This window comes from Sceloporus occidentalis, unplaced genomic scaffold (assembly GCF_023333645.1).
Source record: "Sceloporus occidentalis isolate IW3139 unplaced genomic scaffold, rSceOcc1.0.p SCAF_230, whole genome shotgun sequence".
NCBI classification, from domain to species: Eukaryota; Metazoa; Chordata; class Lepidosauria; order Squamata; family Phrynosomatidae; genus Sceloporus; species Sceloporus occidentalis.
The window spans coordinates 715,095-732,632 of NW_028317210.1; positions in this window are offsets into that span (position 1 = coordinate 715,095).

A 17,538-nucleotide genomic window follows, 5' to 3' on the forward strand; every position below is an offset into this window, starting at 1 on the left:
CTGAAACAAACAGAACGCACGGCTGGGGCAAACCTTATAAAGGAAACAGAGCTGAAGCAAAGAGCTGAAGCAGAAACAAGGAATGGAAGATCAGAACAGAGCAAAAGGACATCCAGGAATGGATTGGCGCAAAACAGGGAAACTGAAACAAGAGTGAGATATGCAGCTCCACGGCCTGGGTAGGATCATGACAGCAGGGATGCACCGAAATGAAAATTCTGGACTGAAACCGAAAATTCAGCATTCGCTTGGCCGAAACCGAAAATGACCCCCAAACACAACTTTTAATAAAAGTGTGTAAAGTAAGTAACACACCAAAATGGGACAAAAAAAATGCAATAACAATATTTATATATATATATACACACAGTCCATGGATAGTTACCAGCACTCTAGGCCTTTTTCCAATAAATACAGATTCCTCTTTTGCAGCAATCACACTGCTATCATGACCAGGCAACCTGTACATGCTAGAACCTGGGCATGATAGGAGTGTGATTTACATAACAATATTACTTATATGATTATTAGCAGCAATCGCACTCCTATCATGCAAAGTCAGCCAGTACATGCTGGAATCTAGGTATGTCTGGGAATGATAGGAGTGTGATTGCTGTTTATGTATATATATATATATATATATATATATATATATATATTGTTATTGCATTTGTTTGTCCAATTTTGGTGTGTTACTTAATTTTAATAAAAATGGTTAACACACAAAAATCAATAACAATATTATACATATACACCCTCCTCCACCCCCTTACCTTAACTGCAGATCTCTCACTCGCAGACTACTGCAGGAGCCCTGCTGCTTCCTCTCGAACAACTTCTCTGGCCACGCCCCCATGGGAAGAAGGAACGGAGCAAAGTCACATGATGTGCATTCACGTGAATCCGCTCGGTTCCTGCTTTTCCTGGCCGAGATGCTGCTCGCACACTGTGCGACCAACGCGGAGGTAAGCAGCCCAGCCCCTGCGGACGATTATTTTCGGCCGGTTTTTTGGGGGGGCCCCATATATTTTGGCCGCATCCCTAGGTGTTATGTTGTACCAGTGTCAGTGCATGCCTCAATATATAATGATAACAGTTATCCTGTACTACTGTCAATGTTTGCCTCAGTATATAATGATAACAGTAATCCTATACCACCGTCAATGTTTGCCTCAGTATATAGTGATAGGTGTTATGTTGTACCACCCTCAGTGCGTGCCTCAGTATATAGTGATAGGTGTTATCCTGTACCACCATCAATGTGTGCCTCAGTATATAATGATAACAATTATGCTGTACCACCGTCAATGTGTGCCTCAGTATATAATGATAGGTGTTATGCTGTACCACCGTCAATGTTTGCCTCAGTATATAATGATAACAGTTATGCTGCACTACTGTTAATGTTTGCCTCAGTATATAATGATAGCAGTTATATGCATATACCTGTAAAGTGCTTTGAGTCCCACCAGGAGAAAAGCGGTATATAAATAATTGTTTTTGTTATGCTGTACCACCGTTAATGTCTGCCTCAGTATATAGTGATAGGTGTTATGCTGTACCCCATCAATGTCTGCTTTAGTATATAATGATAACAGTTATGTTGTACCCTTGTCAATGTTTGCCTAATGATAGAAGCTATGTAGTTTTAAAGTGTGTTTGTGTGGGGGGTGCCACATACAGGATACGCCCAGGTGCCAAATACGTATGCCCCTGCTTCTACTACACCCTTAATTTTAAGTGGAAGGGTTTTCCATCACATCTTACCTGCCATAACTTTTGTTATTGGTATTTCACGTGCTTCCCCAAGCCCAAGCCGGTATTACAACCTCATGCTGACGAGTCCCATTAAGGACGAAACAGCAGTGCATGAGTGGTGATCTGGCTACTGCACCTCTTACCTGCCCCTCCAATGATGAGAAAGTCCTGGCTAGGGGCGGGACGAGTAGTGATTGACAGTCACTACTCCATTGGACATACTGAGGAGGGATGGGTCTCTGTTATTGGTGGGGAGGAGCTGATTTCTAGAGGGCTATTTAAATCCACAGCTTCTATGCCTCATTACTTGATTGTTCAAGTCTCTGCATACCTGTTTGCTGATACCTGTTGGGACCTGTTTGCTGATACCTGTTGGAACCTGTTTGCTGATACCCCTTTATTGGATTTACTGGACTTTTGACCTCGGCTTGTTTATGGACTTTGATATACTTCTCCTACCCTTGATATCGGCTTGTTTATTGACTTTGATATACTTCTCCTATCCTTGATCTCGGCTTGTTTATGGACTTTGATTTCCTGGATTTCCTTTTGCTCTGTCCTGATCTTCCATTCCTTGCTTCTGCTTCAGCTCTTTGCTTCATCTCTGTTTCCTTTATAAGGTGTGCTCCTCCTGTGTGTTCTGTTTGTCTCAGTCTGCAGTCTAAAGGTATGTCTCATTGCTATGTGTTTGGATTTCATGTTTGGTTTGTTTCGTACCTCTGTAATCAGGGATTAGCGTTAGGACCCACCGTCATTGGAGTACTTTGGCGTAGTGGTGGGCTAAGCATACTATGGCCATAAGATGTGACGGAATCTCCAATAGTTATCATTCAGTCCTAGGCTAGTTTCTGTATTTATGTATTCCTGTCCTGTATCCCCGGCAGCGGGGTGTCCTGTCATGTTCCCTGTTGTGCCCTGTGTTATGTATATCTTGTCTGGTTATGTTTATTCCTTGTCTTGTTCACTGTTGTGCTCAGTAACATGTATATCTTGTCTGGTTATGTTTCGTGCTTGGTCTCCCTGTCCCTTGCTTGTTATGTGTCTGCTATGTTTCTCTGCTTAGCTTCCATACTGCCAGCCTGCAGCATTCCGCACATGAGTCTTGTGTGATGTCTCATGCCTGTTCCAGGGTGCCTGCAGGATTTGACTTTGTTCTGGACTACATCCGCTGCTATATCAGGGCACTGGTGTTTGGCTGCACAACCCTAGATACTCAACACCCAGGTGAGTGCGGTCACCCTGCAACCAGGCCCTGTCCAACTCCACTACTGCACTGTGACTCCTGCACACAATCTTTGGGCGCGCTGGGTCCTTTCAGTCATCTGTTTGGACCCAGTCCGTGACATGTTACACGGTACAGTTTATGCCTTTTTCTATTCAGTGGAATAAACTTGCTGATATTCCTTATATTGCCTGTTTGCCTCTATTGCATATCTGGTGTCTCACTGCGCTACACTCCAAACTCCAACCCTGCATACCCTACACATGCATTATTAAACACTCATCTACAGACACCAGACAAGCCAGAAGGCTTGTTTTTCCCCTCAGAAATCTCATGGTGCTGCCACAACCACAAGGGATTCTGGGTAGGCACATGCAAATAAGTTGCACATGCAACAATGATCACCTTTTATCCATGTATAAAGTGTAAGTATTTGTGTGTAGGCAGTGGTGTGTAAGGACAAAGTTTTTGAGAACCTAAACAGAACTGAGTAGAGCCTCTATTATAATATTTTTTTTAAACACATACTTTCTAATAAAAATATTTTTTATTTTGTTTTACACTTTTTTGGCCTCAAAAGGTAAGCCGAATTTTTCAGAAAGCACACTATATACTGTAGAGAATACTTACATCTCTCAATTGCTTAGTGTTTTCACATATTTCATTCATTTTATCTTGTTTCTCTTGAGTTTGTTTTTCCAAAATCAAATTATCTTCGCATATAGATTTAACACACTCCTGTACAAGAAACAATTTACATACATTATTAAATAACTTAATTTATCCTATTCATATAGTAAATCATATTTTAGGTGATTATAATACTCTAGATGATAATTTTCTGATTGTGTTTGTATGCTGTAATGAGAAATGCATCCTCTTGACCACGAAGAGTTGTTGGGGAAAATGGTATGGACCTAATGAACAATACATTCATTCTGGAAAGAGAATTGTTTACATGGAAGTTTAAAGAATAAAACTTCTGCTTAAACTGCTCAAACGCTTACCGACACTTTTTTAAATAAAGATTAAATTACAATTAAACTGTGCTTATGGTCCTCATCTACATTACACAATGTTTTATATTTGTTATATTCCACACTCATTGGGTGTGACGGGTGCGGTCAGCTGGTGTTTTTTGTATGGTTTTGTTTGAGTAAAATAAAAGTGGGGGTTTGTTTCTTTAGGTTGATCAGCAGCACTATGATCTGTCCTGAACCTTTGATTCCTGGATTCCAGTCCAGCTCTTGGCTTCAGCTTTTGTTTCCTTTATAAGTTGTGCCCCACCCGTTATCTTTGTCTCAGTCTGCAGTCTCAAGTATGGTTTGATCTCTGTTCTGTGTTTAGATTTCATGTTTAGTAATTCTGTAGGTAGGTTTAGCATTAGGACCCACCGAATATTGGAGTACTTTGGCGTAGTGGTGGGCTAAGCATACTATGGTCATATGATGTGACGGAATCTCCAATTGTTATGTCATAGTCCTAGGCTAGTCCTGTATCCATGTGTGTCTGTATTTTGTGTACCTTTGCCCTCCTACCCTGAATCATCTTTTCGGTCCCTCTCTTCTCTCCCCATGTCCAAGTTAAGATGTCCTATCCTTGCTTAAAGGAGAAGCGTGTGAGGATTCACACTCCATCCCCTGTGTTCCTTGCCTTGTTCCCTGTCCTTAGTTGTGTTCTGTACCAGGTATGTCCTGTCTTCATATGTTCCTTGCTTGGTCTCTCTGTCCCCCTTGCTTGCTATGTTTCTGCTGTTACTCTGCTTATGTCTCATGCCTACTCCTGTGTGCCTGCAGGACATCTCCAAGGTTTGTTCGGATTTCCAGATCCAAGTTTTGTTTAGATTTCCACATCCAGCCAAGTTTAGTTTAGTTTCGTTTTGGACTGCTGCTATGTCAGGGCCCTGGTATGTGGCCGTACAACCCTAGATGCCCACCGGGAGAGTGCAGTCGCCCTGCTCCAGGCCCTGTCCAACTCCGCTACTGCGCAACAACTCCTGTTCTGTATGGACCCAGTTCGTGACACCACTTACTACTTTTATTTTATTACACAATGTTTGTTTAATTATATTATATAGGAGGACATTCCTAGATAATTTGCTTAAGACTGTGATGGAACAGAGATTTTAGCATGATGGGAAACTATACCTGTTAGCTGCTGCTGAATTGTAACTAACACCTCTGTATGTTAATGCTAGTGTGATATGTTTATGTAAATGTACTGGATTTAGAATTAATTCACACAGACCTCATTAATCATTTCTTTCTCCTTCAGCTTATGTTCTTGTTCTACGATCCTGTCCTCCATTGTCTTTCTCCTTTCCTGCAGCTGTTTAGTAATTGACTCTGAGTCTTGTTGCTCTTTTTTCAGTGTAGCTCCATCTTCCATCAGAGTTGAATGTTGAACCTAATCAAAGGCAATGCAAATAAAAATGACAGTTTCCGCATTAAAATGCCACCTTGAAGTACAATGACAGCACGTTGTGTCCATCTAAGAAAAAAAAGTTATGTTTCTCTTTTAGGTGTATTCCAAGGATTAATAAAATGGAAATTAAAACAATATCTATAACATTTCCATACTTGTAACATTTCACAGTACTGTACAATGAAGTTATATATTTGTAAGGTCACAAAAAATTGGAGAGGAGGAGACCATACATAATCACTAGGACAGAAAGAAATGTAATGAATTTTCAAGATAAAGACATTAGCACCCCAAGGGTTAAATGAGGACTCTGAGTGGCACCACACCCCCACTCTTTTCATTGTTTCTCGCCCTCCGTTCCCTTCTCCCTTATAATGCGAATCTCCACCACAACCCAATATATATATTCTCTTATACTCTAATGTGGTTTGGGGGCTTTCTGAATTAGCATTTCCAAAATACTCTCTGCACCAACACTAGTATTCTACCCCTCCACTGCTTTTGAGCTTCTGTTAAAAATGAAAAAAACAACTACCCATAAGTGAACCAATATCATGTATATTACTTATCACCATATAGGTATTACTGTCCAAGTTTAAACCAGAGTGGCCACTCACTGGCCACTATATTAGGTACACCCGTTTAATTGCTTGTTAACACGAATAGCTAATCAGCCAATCACATGGCAGCAACTCAATGCATTTAGGCATGTAGACGTGGTCAAAACAACTTGCTGAAGTTCAAACCGAGAATGGGGAAGAAATGGATTTAAGTGATTTTGAACGTGGCATTGTTGGTGGTGCTGGACAGGTTGGTCTGAAGATTTCAGAAACTGCCTATTAGGATTTTCACGCACAACCATCTCTAAGGTTTACAGAGAATGGTCTGCAAAAGAGAAAATATCCAATGAGCGGCAGTTGTGTAGACAAAAATGCCTTGTTGATGTCAGAGGTCAGAGGAGAATGGGAAGACTGGTTCGAGATGACAGAAAGGCAACAGTAACTTAAATAACCATGCTTTACAACCAAGGTATGCAGAATACCATCTCTGAACGCACAACACGTCGAACCTTGAATTAGATGGGCTACAGCAGCAGAAGACCACACCGGGTGACACTCGTGTCAGCTAAGAACAGGAAACTGCGGCTACAATTCGCACAGGCTCACCAAAATTGGACAATGGAAGACTAGAAGAACGTTGCGTGGTCTGATAAGTCTCGATTCCAGCGGCCACATTCAGATGGCAGGGTCAGAATTTGGCGTAAACAACATGAAAGCATGGATCCATCCTGCCTTGTATCAACGGTTCAGGCTGGTGGTGGTGGTGTAATGGTGTGGTACTTGGCACACGTTGGGCCCCTGAGCCTACCTGAGTATTGTTGCTGACCATGTCCATCCCTTTATGACCACAGTGTACCCATTTTCTGATGGCTACTTCCAGCAGGATAATGCACCATATCAGAAAGCTCACATCATCTCAAACTGGTTTCTTGAACATGACAATGAGTTCACTGTACTCCAATGGCCTCCACAGTCACCTGATTTCAATCCAATAGAGCACCTTTGGGTTGTGGTGGAGATTCGCATTATGAGTGTGCAGCCGACAAATCTGCAGCAACTGCGTGATGCCATCATGTCCATATGGACCAAAATCTCTTGAGAAATGTTTCCAGCACCTTGTAGAATCTATGCTACAAATAATGAAGGCAGTTCTGAAGGCAAAAGGGGGTCCAAGGTGTACCTAATAAAGTGGCCAGTGAGTGTATGCATAAATTAATAATCTTGTCTTTTTTGATCTGGGTAAAACACCACAATATCTGTTTTCTGTTTTAATCGATCTACATTATATGCACTGTTATGTTGTAAACCTATATATTTTTGAATGATCAACACTGCAACATCATTTTATTTGATTCCTCCTGACTACCAGCTCACATACGCATATAGACACACTATGATTTAGTAACAGTAATTCCTCACATCTGGATTATTCAGCTCATATTAGTCCTACCCCTTGTTCGTGTCCCTTTTTTCTCCCATACACATCACACTTTGCACATATTACTCATCTACATAATTTCCTTCAATTTATGTATACACCCCCACCACAAGCTCTTCTATTATTTAGCCTCCCTTTTACTCATTATTACACACATTTCTCTCACTCATTCCCTACACTTCCTTTTTCCCAACCCAGTGACTTTTCAGCCCTATCCCCTGTATAGTTAATAACACACACTCCTATCTACACTTTTTTATTTATATACAAATAATACTTCACACTATTAATTTATAGATCTAATTCTCATTTTTATTGATTTTTATTATTGTTATTCCCTTTTAACACAAGATATATCGTTTCAGCGATTTAATACACCATTTCCTCTGTTGATTCTGTCATCTGCCTGTCACGCCCCACCCAGGCTGCGGAGCTGCATGTCTTTTGTTTCCCTGTCTTGCTGTGGTCCATTTCTGGATTTCTGTATGTTCTGTCCTGAACCTCTGATTCCTTGATTCCAGTCTTGCTCTTTGCTTCAGCTCTGTTTCCTTTATAAGGTGTGCCCCACGCTTGTGTTCTGTTTGTCTCAGTCTGCAGTCTAAAGGTATGTCTCATTGCTATGTGTTTGGATTTCATGTTTGGTTTGTTTCGTACCTCTGTAATCAGGGATTAGCGTTAGGACCCGTCATTGCAGTACTTTGGCGTAGTGGTGGGCTAAGCATACTATGGCCATAAGACGTGACGGAATCTCCAATAGTTATCGTATTGTCCTAGGCTACTTCCTGTATTTATGTGTGTCAGTCTGTGATGTAACCTGTGGGGTGTCTTGTCCTGACTTGTAACCCCGGTAGAGGGGTGTCCCGTCTTGTAATCCCGGTAGAGGGGTGTCCCGTCTTGTAATCCCTTTAGAGGGGTATCCCCGGTAGAGGGGTGTCCTGTCGTGTAACCCTGGTAGAGGGGTGTCCTGTCTTGTAACCCCGGTAGAGGGGTGTCCTGTCTTGTAACCCCGGTAGAGGGGTCTTGTAACCCCGGAAGAGGGGTGTCCTGTCCTGTTCATGTCAGATCTTGAGTATTCCTTGTCTTGTCCCCTGTTGTGCCCTGTATTATGTATATCTTGTCTGGTCCTGCTCCTTCCTCTGTCACCCTTGCTTGCTATGTTTCTCCTGTACTCTGCTTAGCTTCCCTACTCTCAGCCTGCAGCATCCTGCACATGATTCCAGTGCTATGTCTCATGCCTGCTCCAGGGTGCCTGCAGGATATCTCCAAGTTCTGCTCTGTTCTGCCATCATCGGCTGCTATGTCAGGGCGCTGGTATGTGGCTGCACAACCCTAGATGCCCACCGGGAGAGTGCTGTCGCCCTGCACCAGGCCCTGTCCAACTCCGCTCCTGCACTGTAGCTCCTGCAGACAATCTTTGGGTGCTCTGGGTCTTTACAGTCGTCTCTATGGACCTGGTTCGTGACACTGCCTAGATAAGCCCATGAAATTAAAATCACAATACATCCAGTATGTTCTTTTCTACTATCCAGTTTAGTCCACAAATGGTATCATTCATATTCCCTCCCTTTTCCTAAATTACTATTGTTTGTTGATCTTTTCTTTTTTCTCCACTCATACCCTACTCCCTTAGCCCTGACCAAGCTGTTTTTTAATTTTTTGTCTCTTCTTGTCCTTTTTCAGTACAAGAAGGGCTTTCTTCAGATACTATTTTTTGATCCTATAAAAAAATATGTTGAAAAATTTAAAAATGAACACTTTTTCTTACGTCTATTAGAAAATATGCAATATAACAAATTGTCACCAATTCCGTAAAGTGAGAAGAAGATGTGAAAGAATAAATTGAAAAGAAGTGAAAAAATACTAATAAATAAATATTTCTCCTACACGTTCTGCAGCTCCCAAAAAAAAAAAAACACTCCTCACAAATGTTCAATACAAGATAGACTTCACAAAATTGGGGCTCAAGGACATGTGGAAAAAACAAAAACAACAATAATAGTGCAGTAAAAAATGTATACACTTAATAGTGTAGGTGTGCAGTGCACTCACAAGTGATTTTATATATTTATATTATCTATTATATATTTATTGATGTTTATTTATACTAATATTTATGACAATAAATTATTAATCAACCAAGTGATACTAATTTCATACATAAAATATTTTAAAATATTTTTCTATTTTTATATATATATTTTTTTCCTAATAAATTATATAAATAATAATTATTCAATATGTTTCTAAATAAATATGGAGAGGATGGTCCAGGATCTGACCCCGAGGCCCTGAGCCTCAACCAGCTGGACCTCGACCCCCAGGCCGCCCTCTTAGAACAACTGCCTATGCTAACCTGATGTACCTTGATATTTGCAAGTCGGTGCTGGTGAACGGCTGGAAGATTGATCCCTGTCTTCTCTGGGGTCAGACAAGGCTGACTCACCGAATGCATCAGACGGAATCCAGAGATCAGAGGGATCACCGCACCGGGCAGAGTCAAGAAAGGGATAAAGTGCTCACTCTACATAAATTATGGGACAGCTTGCAGTGATGTACAATGAAACTCACGAGGGAGGCAAAGGCATGCCTGAAATTCCTACCATGCTGATGGCTTTCTTTGTGTGCAACTGCGTGCACAGGACTCTCATAGACATAGTGAAAAGCTCTGCTGAAAACTCCATGTCTCGCTTCTTCCTACTGCCCCTATGGAGGCAGCTCAATTGGGAAAAGTGAGACAGCTCTGTCCCTTACAGTTGGACTATGCCCTGGTTCTACTCTGACGTGGGCAAATTTGTAGGGGAGTACCAACTGGATGGAGTCCACAAGCTCATCAGAGCCAAAGACACTGTCGAGAACATTCCAGGGCTCCCTGCTGCCACAGGCACGACTGTTTGAGCTAATGTGGCATCGAGCAGGCTGACCAACAGGCATAAAGACATTGTATGGATGGCCATTTAGGGAAGCCTACCCCTAAGGACATTTATGCACGCAGGGAGCTTTGCAAATATAGACACTGCCATCTCCGGTTCAAGACCCGAATCTTCCGGGGAGCGGGGTCTTTATATGCCCCGCTCCCCGCCCATTTTCCCTTTAAATGGAGTGTTTCCCGCTGCCGTCGGCAGGAACGTCTCAGATATCAGCGGGAACTCCCCTGACATCAGCGGGAACTCCCACTTATGTCAACGGGAATGCCCCCAACATCAGAAGGACCTCCCACCAACGTCACGGGACCGCCCGCTGACGTCAGTGGGCAGTCCTGGCAGGGTCTCACAAGGGAAGGCTCAGGGTAGCCGGAGCCCAGAAGTTCCCAAGTATCAAGAGAAAGTACCTGTCCTACCACTCTGTACTTTACAGACTTTTTCCAGAAACATACACTTGATGATGCTTGGCATCTCACGTGCTGTGTAAAGGATGCTCTATGGTTTGCCAGGAACTGCAAGTTGAGGTGGGAGCAGGTCACAGTCCGTGCTTGCTGCAGGCTTATCCACAGTCTGCTGAGAGATTACTCTCTTATGGACAGTCTAGAGGCTGAGGACTAGCCTCGTCTCCCTTAAACCCTTACACTCTTCCTCTCACCCACCCTGAACTTTCCACTTCCCCAGGCTGTTCCCTGATAATATATTTGAATGGGCTGTTAGCCCTAATAAATGTATTAATTGTCACGACCACTAACACGATAGCGCACACCGCAGGAGTTATTCTGCCCGGAACCCTTAGTGACAGGGAGCTGGGTCTTAGATGATCCCAACAGTGAGGAGGCTAGGTGTAAGCGGATAATATTAGGAATGAGTTGGGTGCAAGGGTATGAACAGCTGATGCAGAAGAAGGAGCCAATACAGCAACGCAAGATAGTAACGGACAGGATAATCACAGAAGCCGGGTCAGCAACGGAGCGGGAAGTCCAACAAGCCGGGTCAACAACGGAGCGGGTAGTCCAACAAGCCGGGTCAGCAACGGAGCGGGTAGTCCAACAAGCCGGGTCAGCAACGGAGCGGGTAGTCCAACAAGCCGGGTCAGCAACGGAGCGGGTAGTCCAACAAGCCGGGTCAGCAACGGAGCGGGAACGGCACAAAATCGGCAGGCAAAGGATGGTCAGGCAAGCAAAAGGTCAAAAATCCAGAGATACGAAAAGCACAAACGTCAGGAATCAAAACTGCAACAAAGACCACAACAGGGTACCAAACAAAGCATATCCGGGGTATTTAAAACCGGCGCCAAAATTACAAGCTCCGCCTCCCAGCCCGTGACCCAATAGCACTGGAGGATCTCCCAGAACCCCGCCTTTGAGGCAGACTGACCGTTCCCCCTTCAGGACAAGCAGGAGGAATAGCAGAGGACCGAGCGCGGGTAAGTACCAGATGCTGGGAGTCACTGCTTCGTCAGGCAGTACGATGCCCAGCAGAAGCAAGACTCCCAGCTCCGGACCTCCGTCCCCGATGCCGGTGATCGGACTCCCGACCACCCGCATCGGAGGGGTTAACGGGATCTCCGGGAGACCGCCGCGTGCGAGCAGTTTTCTGCATGCGTGCGTGCGGCAACGAAGGGGTGCTAGGAAGCCGCCGCGCGCGAGCAGTCTTCTGCTCGCGTGCGTGCGGCAACGAAGGGGTGAGTGTGACATTAATGTGATCTATTAATTAGTTCCTTCTATACCATATACCATCTATATATCCCGTAAGGGATTCAATACTATTATTTATTTGCACCAATTGCACATTTGAAGCAGTCAGCATTTTTTCTGGATATCACTGTGATTCCCCCCTCTTTGGTCCATAGAATACATATATATTTTTTGAGATTACTATTCTGGGATTATCCTTGGCAATACAGCACGGCAGCACTTTAAGCACCTATAAATATTTGAAGATTGTCACTCCAACCAGGATCAACCGTGATTGGGGAATAACACGGATGCATGGCCTTATAGCACATATTTGAAGGTGCTCAACATCTTGTAAGTGCAATTTATTACCATTTGGGCAAGATACTGCACAATTGTTTTTTCTCTTTATTTATCAACTTTCTGTTTTTTACAAACGGTTGTTTATTGATATTATGTTTATTGAATAATACATATTCAACAAGAGTACAGACACTCAATGGGAGATTTTTAAGGATATCTTAAATTCTCACTGTGAAAGGTACATACCGTATGGGAATAAAAGAGTCAGGAACAAGAGAAAACCAATGTGGATAAATAAAAATGTAAAGGGGGTAATAAATGGCAAAAAAAGGCATTTAAGCTACTAAAACAGGAAGGCAGTGAGGAAGCACTAAAAAGCTATCGGGAAAAAAATAAAATATGTAAAAATCAGATAAAAGCAGCAAAAGTGGAGACAGAAAGACTCATTGCCAAAGAGAGTAAGACAAACCCCAAAATGTTCTTTAACTATATAAATAGTAAAAAGGTTAAAAATGAAAGCGTTGGCCCCTTAAAAAGTAATGAGGGAGAAGTTATAGACGGGGATCAGGAAAAAGCTAATCTATTAAATATATTCTTCTCTGCTGTATTCACAGAGGAAAATGAAATGCCAGGTAATATACAGCAGGATGAGATAACTGCCCCAGTACATGTCGCCTGTCTAACCCAGGAAGAAGTGCAGTGCCGCCTAAAAAAAAAATCAAAATAGACAAATCACCAGGTCCAGATGGCATTCACCCCCGCGTTCTAAGGGAGTTAAGTAATGTAATAGACAGACCCCTATTTCTAATATTCAAGGACTCTATAGTGACAGGGTCTGTTCCCCAGGACTGGTGCATAGCAAATGTTGTGCCAATATTCAAAAAGGGGACAAAAAGTGACCCGGGGAATTATAGGCCTGTTAGTTTAACTTCTGTTGTGTGTAAACTGTTTGAGGGTTTCCTAAGAGATGCTATTTTGGAGTATCTCAATGAAAATAAGTGTATGACTCCATATCAGCATGGGTTTACAAGGGATCGGTCCTGTCAAACTAACCTGATCAGCTTTTATGAGGAGGTGAGCTCAAGACTGGATCGGGGTGAATCGCTGGATGTCGTATATCTTGATTTTTCCAAAGCATTTGATACGGTGCCACATAAAAGGCTGGTACATAAAATGAGAATGCTTGGGCTGGGGGAGAATGTGTGTATGTGGGTAAGTAACTGGCTCAGTGATAGGAAACAGAGGGTGGTTATTAATGGTACATACTCTGAGTGGGTTACTGTTGCTAGTGGGGTACCACAGGGGTCAGTTTTGGGTCCTATTCTTTTTAATATATTTATTAATGACCTTGTAGAGGGATTGTATAGTAAAGTATCAATCTTTGCAGACGATACTAAGCTCTGTAACGTGGTTAACACAATAGAGTACAGTGCACGATTACAAATGGATCTGCATAGGTTGGAGGCTTGGGCTGGGATGTGGCAGATGAGGTTCAACACAGATAAATGTAAGGTTATGCACATGGGGAAGAAAAGTCCAGGCTGGGAATATGTATTAAATGGGAAAACACTGGGGACGACTGACATGGAAAAGGACTTAGGAGTTTTAGTTAACAGTAAATTTACCTGTAGCGACCAGTGTCAGGCAGCTGCTGCTAAGGCAAATAAAATCATGGGGTGCATCAAAAGGGGCATAGATGCCCACGACAAGGAAATAATTCTACCACTGTACAAGTCACTAGTCAGACCACACATGGAATACTGTGTACAGTACTGGGCACCAGTGTACAAGAAAGATATAGTGGAGCTGGAGAGGGTTCAAAGACGGGCAACCAGAGTAATAAGGGGAATGGGAGGACTACAGTACCCAGAAAGATTATCAGAATTAGGGTTATTTAGTTTGGAAAAAAGACGGTTTAGGGGGGATTTAATAACTATGTATAAATATATAAGGGGACAGTACAGAGATCACTCCCAGGACCTATTTATACCCAGGACTGTATCTATAACAAGGGGACATCCTCTACGGTTGGAGGAAAGAATGTTTCTACACCAGCACAGACGGGGGTTCTTTACAGTAAGAGCGGTGAGATTATGGAACTCTCTGCCAGAGGAAGTGGTTATGGCAAACTCAATAAAAGAGTTCAAAAGGAGCCTGGACGTGTTTCTTGAAAGCAATACTATTACAAGTTATGGATATTAGATTAATAGGGACAGAACGTTGATCCAGGGATTTATTCTGATTGCCATATTTGGAGTCGGGAAGGAATTTTCCCCCTGGTATGGGGCAATTGGCATCTGCTTCATAGGGGTTTTTTTGCCTTCCTCTGGATCAACACAGTAGGGACACAATATGTATATAGGTTGAACTTGATGGACTTTGGTCTTTTTTCAACCTTATGAACTATGTTACTATGTTACTAATAAAAAAAACTTGGGGAAATACGAAGGTGTGACGGAAGCCTCCATCACTGGGACCACTGGAGAAGCATGAATGCCAGCCTCCTCCCTATTGACTATGGGCCCTGGGTTTGTAAAGGCTTCTGTGGCTACCCCCAGCAGTATCATCTCATCACTGGCTGAGGGGATTATTTCCAGCAGACAGCCAGAATCTGCCACCAGGGAGTGACCACCATTGTTTCAATTTAATGTTGTATAAATCAGTCTCCCCCCCCTATTGTATCGTTAATCCCGTTACTGCCCTGTTGTCTCTGGGAGGCAGATTAAGGGGCCGGTTTGTGTCCCAATATCTTGTTTTATGTAAATGTCTGTTTTGCTGGATATATCCAGCCCTGTGTGTCCAAAATAAATCAGTCTTCGTTTGGTTTTACCCTACACTGAGTCTCGGCTAGTGACTGGGGAACCGGGGAAAGTGTGTTGTCCCAGGCTAAGGGAGCACAAGACAGCGGAGGTAGTCGGTCGGACTAGCCAGCTCCGTGACAGAAGGGTTAATCCCTTGAGCAATTAAGCTTCAGCTCTATGTCAGAGCTACTCAATTTGAGTACACTTGGTGGTGGCGGTGGGATGTTCAAACCACCACTGGGATACCTTCCTCATCCTCGGATGAGTCACAGCTGATGGAAATATACAAAAACAAGGTAGGAATACAACACAGTTGTAGAATGGTGCACGAGCCAGGGCACCACCAAGCCCTCCAATATACAAAATAAAAAAGCAGAGGCTCAGCACTCAAATAATAGGGTGAGTTTTATTTCAGCTGCTAGACAGTGTTTGGCGGACTGCCCCAGAACCAGAGGATATTAGAGCACCAGCAGAAGCGCTGGCATCAGGGCAGAGTGCCGCTAGCCTCTGTCCTTTTCATTTTCATAGTGGCAACCAGAGCACCAGGGAGAGGATGCAGGCAGGAGTAAGGTCATGGGAGATGGCTCAGCCGCCTATTTCCCCAGCGGCAGCAGGAGCACAGGGGAAGGGCTGCAGGAGTCATCACTCCTCAACTGTTGCAAAGTTGGAAAAGTATAGAACATATATCCTTATGCTTATACCTCTTGTTCCACACTTTTCATTTTGCGGTGCAGAAATGAATTGAGTGGACGCGGAGTGTTGGTAATTTACATTCATTTTCATGTTACTTACTGCTGGCATGCTTGTTGTGCCAGAACAGTCACCTGGTTCCTCTTCACTATATATATATATATATATATATATATATATATATATTGGTTCATCCTATGCTTGTTTGTTAATTTTTATTTCCTTATGATTTTTCCTTTCGACACAGAAATTAAGCTGCAAACATTCTGTTCTACAGTGTTACTGGAATTGATTGTAACAGAGGGTGGTTATTATAATACTTTTCTGCAGATGTTCAAAACATTATACAAATGGTTCACTTTCTGGGTTTACTTATAACACAAACCATCATATGCCACCATGGGTAAGGTTATGACGTATAATGTTAGGGGCCTAAATACGCTCTTTAAGTGTAAAATGCTTTGGGATGAAGTCAAGCGACATAACATTGACATACTTTGTGTACAAGAGACACATTTTGCCCAGTTAAAAATGCCACACTTTAGCCATAGAGACTTTCCAGTGAAATGTTTTTCACTCTCAGCATAAAAAGAAAAAAGGGGAACATTTATAGCCTTTAAAAAGACCTACAATTTGAACTTCACAGATCTATAACCGATAAAGGGGGAAGAGATGGTTATTGCTAATGGATATTTACTAGACTTGGGCACCCGGGGGCTCTTCGTGTTCGTCTTCGTGCTCGTCTTCGTCAAAAAACAAAATCTTCGTATTCCGCGAATATTCACCAGTTCCTTTCTTCTCTTTGGGCGAATATTCGTTTTCTCTTCATTTTTTCCGGTTAAGGGGTTAATACGGGGTTAACGCGTACCGTAGCAGCTCTGGCGCCAGTAGTTTAAATGTGCGTATCAGCAACTCTATTGGTCGCCAGCAGGGGGCCTCCTGCTGGGGACCAATGAGCTCACTACCATATATATAGCTAATATATTCTCGGGCAGAATATTATGCTACTCAGTGTAAAACCAACAGAGGGCAGCATTCTGTCCGAAGATATATTAGCCATATGTGGCAGTGTGTTCATTTTCATTTATTAATTATTTAAATAAAATATATTCCCATGATCCGCTGGTCTCCCCACTGCAACAGTTAAATGTCCGCACTCGCAGACATTAATTCTGTCGAACTTGCAAACTCTTTTTTTCTATTTATTTTGGGGTTTTTTTTGTATTAAACCATTACACGAAAGGATCATGGGAATATATTTTATTTGAATAAATGCAAATGAGCACACTGCCACATATGGCTAATATATGTTCGGACAGAATGCTGCCCTCTGTTGGTTTTACATTAAGTAGCATAATAACTGGATTTCTTTCAAGCATATGGAACAATGCTACTTAATGTAAAACCAACAGAGGGCAGCATTCTGTCCGAACATATATTAGCCATATATGTTCAGACAGAATGCTGCCCTATGTTGGTTTTACATTAAGTAGCATTGTTCCATATGCTTGAAATCCAGTTATTTATTATGCTACTTAATGTAAAGCCAACAGAGGGCAGCATTCTGTCCGAAGACATATGGCTAATATATGTTCGGACAGAATGCTGCCCTCTGTTGGTTTTACATTAAGTAGCATTGTTCCATATGCTTGAAAGAAATCCAAAGTTATTATGCTACTTAATGTAAAACCAACAGAGGGCAGCATTCTGTCCGAACATATATTAGCCATATGTGGTAGTGTGCT